Source organism: Pinus tabuliformis, chromosome J (genome assembly GCF_031772625.1).
Source record: "Pinus tabuliformis cultivar Carrire ecotype Pingquan chromosome J, CPIR1, whole genome shotgun sequence".
In the NCBI taxonomy this organism is placed as follows: Eukaryota; Viridiplantae; Streptophyta; class Pinopsida; order Pinales; family Pinaceae; genus Pinus; species Pinus tabuliformis.
Genome location: NC_142295.1, coordinates 408,790,305 through 408,798,329, shown reverse-complemented (window position 1 = coordinate 408,798,329; position 8,025 = coordinate 408,790,305). Strand labels below are relative to the sequence as shown.

The 8,025-nt window shown below is 43.5% G+C and overlaps 1 pseudogene; it reads right to left on the bottom strand.

Annotated features, from left to right (window-relative positions):
• Positions 1 to 6,101: 6,101 nt before the first annotated feature.
• LOC149227565 (cysteine proteinase mucunain-like) lies at positions 6,102 to 7,785 on the bottom strand (annotated as a pseudogene).
• Positions 7,786 to 8,025: the final 240 nt, after the last annotated feature.

The window sequence follows — 8,025 nt, the reverse complement described above, 5'->3', positions numbered from 1 at the left end:
CACTCCGCAACATATCAGTCAGATCACAAAACTCCCTATGGGTTTGCCATGGGATAAGGACGAAGAAAAAGAGGGCACACCTACCCTGTCAACAAGAGAAAAGAGGCTGAAGAGCAGAATGGACAAAACTGAGGTGGTCCACGTCAGCCCAAGCACCTCAACAGTACCTGCAACCACAGCAAAAAGCAAAACTCAGGCAGGTAGGCAAGAAAAGGGGGAGACACCTGTGCCTACAGGAAAGCAGAAGCAGGCTTCTACAGGAAGCCCAAAAATCATTAAGAAACAGGCTTCTACAGGAAGCCCGAAAACAGAGATAAATGCTTCTACAGGAAGCCCGAAATGGCTAAAACAGGGTCTTCTACAGGAAGCCTTAAAAAGGTGAAACCCAAGGAGAAGAAGGAGGACATCCTAGCTAAGGAGGCAGCAGCCATACTTGCCACCATTAGCACACCTCCAAGACCAAAAAGGAAGGGAAAGAGGCAAACCTTCATGTACTTTAAAGTAAAAAAGGAGCACACAAATAAAAGTGGGCAAACCCAAACCACTGTCAAAGGAGCAAATCGTTATTAAGGACACGAAGGCTAAACAAAGGGAGGAGCCTCCTTCAAAGATATCCATCAGCTATGAACAGGGAAGCCCGAAGACATCCACTTAGAGAGAAAGAATGAAAATGTTGGACACAAAGGACTTTCTACAGGAAGCTGGCAGACTGTTTCTACAGGAAGTTTGAAAAGAGGGAAGCCAAAGGAGAAATCAGCCGAGATGTTAGCCAAAGAAGCCACCAGGGCCATCAAAGACAAGGAGAGAGATTGGTTGCTCAGAGGATGAGCAACACTTTCAGTAGGGGGGTGATGATGAGCCCCAAAAATGGACAATTATTTGGGCTCATTCAACCTCCTAAGTTGACTTAATCCACCATTCTCATTTGTTTATTGCATGTTTTTGATTATTTTTATGTTAATAGAGTGAATTTGGTTAGTCATTATGCCAACAAGTCTAATGGGTGCTTTGTGTATCCTTTTTGGTCAACTTGGAGACAAAATTGAAGGTCTTAATGAGCACTTGGCAGCCAAATTCGTGGGAGAACAAGCTAGAGGATTTGTAGGAAGGTGTCCCCCTCATTTATGGGCCCTTACCTCGAATTCTCCACCATCAGCTCGGAGTTCAAGGGCCACCGAATCGATCAGCTCAAGGGCAGCCAAGCAAGTCAAGTTGGACTGCTGTTAACTACAAGTCTTGGGCAGCCAAGTCCCTAACTTTTAGGAGGACTGTTGGGTCCTCAAATTGTATAAATAAGAAGGCTTGGGGCCTCATTTTGGTTAGCTAGTTGGTAGTCATTTTGTGTAGCTAGTTAGTCAATTTGGGGTTAGCTATTTAGTCAATTTGGTTAGTCATGTTGTAGCTCGGTTTTTTCTCCTTGTAAGCCAGTTTTGGCATGTCATTAGACTCATGATTATTCAATAAAGATAGGCAGCTTTTGATCCAATTCTGAGTTTTTAAGAGAGCAATAGACCTCCTCTGTTTTGTATTGTTAATTACTTTTTGTTTCCAGCACTTTATTTCCTTGCTTTACCATGCAATTCGAAATTACAGTTTGCTGAGTTAGTTTTTATGAGATTGAGTGAGTTTAGCTTATGGTTGAATTGCTTTCAGTTGTTTAGTTAGACTAGCAGGTTGATAATACATTGGAGCTCCAAGGAAAAAGGTTGAGAAAGCCTCCACTGCCATCTCTGTTTGGAGATTGGAGTGCAGCCTACACCAACCACAAAAAAACGCATTTCTTTACTTTATGCATGCTGCAACACAGTCACGTTTATGATAGATCTTTCCATGCACTTCACACTTGCATCACACACCTTCATCACAGCTTCATGCACATTTCTTTTCACGATTTATATTGCTGTTCATTGAGTTCATAGCACAGGTAGCATAGGTAAATGAATTTTCGTCTTGGTGACAGTCATAAGCCATTTGTTTTATTTACACTGCTCTTCATCGTTCCATTACCTTCTTCTTCGTCTTGATCACGCATACAACCACATCCTTGACCTCTGCTCCGCTCTGTTATCTCCCAAACTCCTCCACTCCTCACGTAACTTCATTCTCTTAACTTTTCGTTGTTCTAAGCCCTCCATCTACCAACCGACTTCATACACTCGTTCTCCATCCTAATCCTCTGCTCCTGAGCCATCACCAGCTCCATCTCCATCTCACCTATCCTCCCACACCACTCCAACACTTCACCATCTCCCAAAACTTCCACGGCCAAACATCGTGTAGAATTGCACAGACTTCCTGAAGGATTCCCTGAGTTTCCTGTAGAATCCCCTGCAGACATCCTGTAGGAGGCCACTCACTCGGTTGCTGAGCCTCTGAACGTGAGTTACCTCTGTGGACTGATGCTAAGGATCTCTGGGGACCTCTCCTAGCCTCCCCAACCTTTCTCAAGCTTTCCTTCCTTCTGCACCACCTCTGCACAACCAAACCCTAATAAGAACAAAATCACAGTCACTCCATTCACTTAAGAAAAAAATACAAAAACATGTCTTTTCAGATGCAAGTAGCTTAGATTCATGTAATTGCACTTCCTAGAGGTAATGGCATCATTGGTAGAAGATTCATTTACATTTTTGCATCATAGAGGTTAGACTAGTCAGATTAGGGTTTCCTAGGGTTTCCATGCTTTGGTTTGCTTTCAGTTCATTTTTGCCAAGTAGATTAGTTTTCTTTGAGCTAGCTTTCATCCATCATTTAACAAGCTTCTTTTGAGAGCCTATAGAAGTTGGCTTGAGCCCTAGCGGACTTGTGCCAGCTGACTAAGTGACAGCTGCGACAAGAGCTAGTACTTGTGCATACAACACCGTCGCTTCCAAGTTTATACGAACTATTGGGTTGATAAAATGAGAGACAGGAAGCCCCAGGAGTTGTAGCATTATTGCTACAATACTGGAGCTCACCAGGCTTAGCAGATTGATAGTGTCAGAACACAGGAGGGGCAGGATTAATGGCATAAAAATCACGGATAATTGCTCTCTCACTCACCTCCTGTTTGTAGATGATGTGCTCATCTTCTTAAACGGCAGCTTGGCCGACACCTCAGCCTTACAACTTGTATTTGACCTATTTCAGAAGGCTACAGGCATGATTATAAATGTTCACAAATCCACCCTCACAGCAACTGGCTGCTCGCAACATGAGGTCTTCTACATAAAAAACCAGTTCCCTTTCCAATTACACCCGATGGAGGATGGGCTGAAATATCTTGGCTTTCAAGTGAAAAACGGGGGATACAAAACTGCTGACTGGATATGGCTTATTTCAAAGGTGGAGAAGAGATTAAATGTGTGGTATAACAGATATCTCACCAGGGCTGGGAGACTCACCCTTATAAAAGCTGTGCTGGAAGCAACCCCTGTATACTGGATGTCGTTGGCTTGGATACCAAGAGGAATCCTAACCAGACTCCAAAAGATATGCTGCAGATTCCTATGGAAGGGGAACAAACAGGGGAACCTCTTCGCCTGGGTAAAATGGGATACCATAGCGAGGCCCAAGAAATGGGGAGGATGGGGCATAAAAAGACTGGATTTTTTCGCAAAAGCTCTGGCAGCAAAGCTAGGATGGCAACTCATCACCTCCCACAGCCTCTGGACAACAGTAGTAGTGGAAAAATATATTGCCCCGGAAAGCATCTTCGGCTGGATCCGCAGGGAACACAGGGGAAGCGGAAGACACTCAAACATATGGAAAGCTGTTCTCAATTCCCTCCCCCTCATTCGGGAAGGTCTAACTTGGAGAATACATCAGGGGAACGCAGTCCGTATAGGAGTAGACCCCTGGATTGGGTGTGGCAATGCCCATCGTCTTCCAGCACAACTAACGGCTCATCTTTTGGACCAAGGTGTCTCTCACATAGCCCATATAGCAGACCTAGAAAACTCCACTTTTCTCCAGCAGGCCTGGAAGACAACACTAGATCTCCACATTCCGGAACAGTGGCGGCATGACTGGGAGAATTACACAGAAGCCCTCACTCAAGCACACATCAGGATAACGGAAGAAGAAGATGAGATAGTTTGGGCACATGCAAAAAATGGTTCATACACTCCTAAGGAAGGTTACCTAATGCTCATGCGACAATTTCAGCCAGAAAATGCTCAGCAGTGGTGGAAAGCTATATGGCAACTCAAAGCAGCTCCCAGAACGCGAATGCTTATGTGGACCATCCTTTTCAACAAAATTCCCACAGGCTCAAACTTGAAAAAACGATCCTTCCATGGGCCTTTCTGGTGCCACTTATGTAGGTGTAATGAGGAAGACACTGAACATCTTTTTCTGTCCTGCCCAGTTGTCATTGAACAATGGTCCCTCATTTCTTCTCAATCTCCCTCCCTCAAACAATGGCAAGGACAGTCAATTATAGAAGCCTGGCTGAATTGGCTAGAGAATCACTCGGGCAAAGATAGGAACATCCCCCTCCTCATGTGCTGGGCTATTTGGACGGCGAGGAATCGAGAAATTTTTGACCAAAAAATCCCATCCTGGCCATCCATTAGATCACACATCCTTGTTGATTTCGCACTCCTCCCTGATGACCCCCCACAACCCCCTCCTCAATCCATTCTCCCGGAACACATTGAAAAATCTTACCCCTGGGCCTATTTTGATGGCTCAGCACAAGCAGATGGTTGTGGGGGAGGAGCCCTCCTCTTCCTAAGGGAAGATCACTGCTTCAAATTACAAATATACTTGGGAAGGGGCACAAATAATTACGTCGAGCTTTCCACAGCCAAACACCTTATACACTTTGCACTTGAAAAACGCTGCACAAAACTTCAACTGTTTGGAGACTCAAAACTTGTCTGCAACTGGCTCAACAGAAAATCTATCTACTCTGTTTTTTCTTTGAGACATATTCTGGATGAGACACACAGGCTTATAGCAGTTTTTGAAAAATTTGATTGTCATCATATTTACAGGGAGCGCAACACAAGGGCGGACCTCCTATCCAAACAGGCAGCACAAAGGCAAGAAGAAGACTGGTTAATACAGGAGGAAGTGGATGGAACTTTCCATCAACACTATCACAGGCCTTTTGTAGACCTGCACACTCAAAGGGAGATACAGCTATGATGACGGTCCCATCCTATCCACACTCTTTTTTGTTTTTTGACCCACAGGGTTTTTACAAAGCAGCGGAGATGCAGCTGCTGTAAACAACTGATAGATTCATTATCGACACTTTTTCATGATACTTCAGGTCTCGGGTTTTTAGTTAATCTCCAGGTTTATACTCATAAGTCTCCCTGCGTGGAGCACACATATATTTTACATGCTTTCTCTGTTTTTATGATACAACATCCATCTGAGAATCGTAACTCCCTGCGTGGAGGCAAAAACTGGTTTTTGTGCTACTTGTACATGGTTGTAGTCAAACTGTGTTATTTTGCTACTATCTGGGAGGCGGCCAGCCTCATTATGCATATGCTTAGACATCTACAGAATGTAATTTCTTATGATCTAATAGAAATTACGACTTTTTCTACGGGAAAAAAAAACCAAAGCGTGGCGAGATGACCTGTTGCCAACAATAATCTCAAACTAATATATGCAAGCAAGTTTGTTCATAGATTAATAAGAAGACAGAGCAAATATAAATGAACAAATTCTGTACATGAAGAGTAATAGATATTAATTTCCAAATAGTACACAGAACAATGGGGGATTACACCTGAACCTTTTGCACCCAGGTTGGGAATAATCTTACTGACCTGAAATAACAATAACAATTGAAAAATATGGAACATTACGTTTAACTCCTGGAGTTAAGATCTATAATAGCTTCTGTAATCATAAAACTGTTTTGTTCATAAACTATAAGCCTCATAACAAACAATAACAATGGCTAACATAGCCAAGCGTTGTACATGTATAAATGGAAAGGGATAGAATTGATGACAGGACAGGAGCAGTTTCTGATCCATCTGGAGAAGCCAAGCCAGACACGGCAACATAGCAGAAGTATTTTGTACACAAACCCTTTTTTTATGTATCAGTTTCTCCATGGACGATCAGGTTTGCAAAAAAGCCTCACCGACTATTCAAGCAGCAGCAGTAGCAGCCGCCCAGTAGGGTTTGGCTGGGGTACGCTTTAGCATCTTCACTCCAAATGGATCCTTGCTACTCTGTGACAACAACAATTTATCCCCAAAAAATACACAATATCAGAAATTTGAGATCGAATCTAGCGAAGTTGCAAACTTGAAATGACTGGTTATGAATATTGGTACTGACCTGAGGCAGGTCCCACCATCAAGATCGCAAAATGAGTACTCGCTAGGGCAGCTGCTGTAGTGATCATCACAGCAGGTGGCCGAATCAAGAGGGTAGCAGCCCCAGGGATAGCAGTAGCCTTTGAAGTCATACATGCAGCAGCAGGTGTTGCTCTGAGGGCAGGAATAATAGCTGTCACACATAGTGGGAGGCTTTATTGGACTTGGGGGAGAAGGCCCAGGGTTTGGAGGGTTGGCACCCTTCTTTACAGGGTAAGATACCTCCATTGCTATACCACAAATACCTGTTGAAGCTTCTTCAAGGTTCCTTTGCAGTCTGATGAATCCCTCCTCTCCCCAGCTCTTTCCCCAAGAATTATTAACAATCCAGTAGTCTGTGCCCGACTCTGACCCATAGCCCACCTGAGTCATGTCGTGGTCTAGCTGAGTTCCGCAGGCGCTAGTGAACACACCCTGGAGGTAGATTCCATGGAAAATTAATCAATTGGTAAAATCACATGGCAAAAGCATTAATCGCGGAAAGATAAGCTTAGCCAACAGAATTTATAGCATTTCAGGTGGTAAATTCCATGGGAAATAATTAATTGTTAAAGTCACATGGAAAAAAAATTAATGGCATCAAGAGAAACTGACTGGCAAAGAAAATTTTAGGGGTTATCACATGTAGATTAATGAAGACGACTTATCCTAAAGTGATGATTAAGATTTGAAACGGTTAAATGATCATTCTTCACAAAATCAAGTTCTCACAGATTCTTAAAACTAGAACTCCCTCCTGTTGGGTTCGATGGCAACGCTAATTGGCTGATTAGCCGCAGCCTTCTTCAACGATTTCTCATCGTTTTCAGGCACATCTTCGTAGCCATTGATTTTTAGCACATGGGCATTTTTCTACACATATGCATGCAAATTTATCAGTCATGATAAACTAGAAAATTCAGCAGGTAGCGAGATCAAATCCCGCATAAACAAAAGACCATGAGAATTACCCTGTAAGCGTCACATGATCCATCCTAGGCCGTGTAGGGGTAATCCTCCTCGTTGTCAAGTCCACCATTGTTTATGATAAACTCGAAAGCGTAATCCATGAGGCCACCATTGCATCCTTGGTTGTAAGAAGTATCACAGTCCACCAGTTCTTGCTCGGACAGCGAAATCAAATCGCCGGTCACAATTTGATTGATTCCTTCAACGGCTACCACAGTTGAGAACGCCCAACAACTTCTTGAAAAAATCGAACAGAAAAAGTACAATACAGGGCCTTTTTATGGTCTAGGGTTTGAAATTCAGGAGATAAAACTTCTCAAATAAAAAGTACTATACAGGGCATTGTTATGGTCTAGCCGACATTGTAATACTTATCGGTGCCGAGATCCCGGACCTCGATACCCTTTGATCGGAGGTGTTCGATAAGGGAATCTTTGAGCGCGCAGCCGAAGTCATCAACTCCTGCAATGATCTTGAGAGGCTTATTGTCATCAGTGCTTCCCATTTTCCTGGACCGCCAATGAGAAGGGTTTGGGAGGTTGGAAAAGCAATGAAGGGAGCGAGGGTAGTGTCGAATGTAGAGGGAGGAGTTTGTGCAGACAGGTGCATGCAGACCATGACAAGTAATTGAAGGAGACCATGACGAATATCTTGAAAATGCACACAAATGTCAGTGGAAAGTAGAAGGGTGGCGCTTGTTCTCCGAAATTGCTGAGAATAAACAGAAATTGCACGAGAATAAACA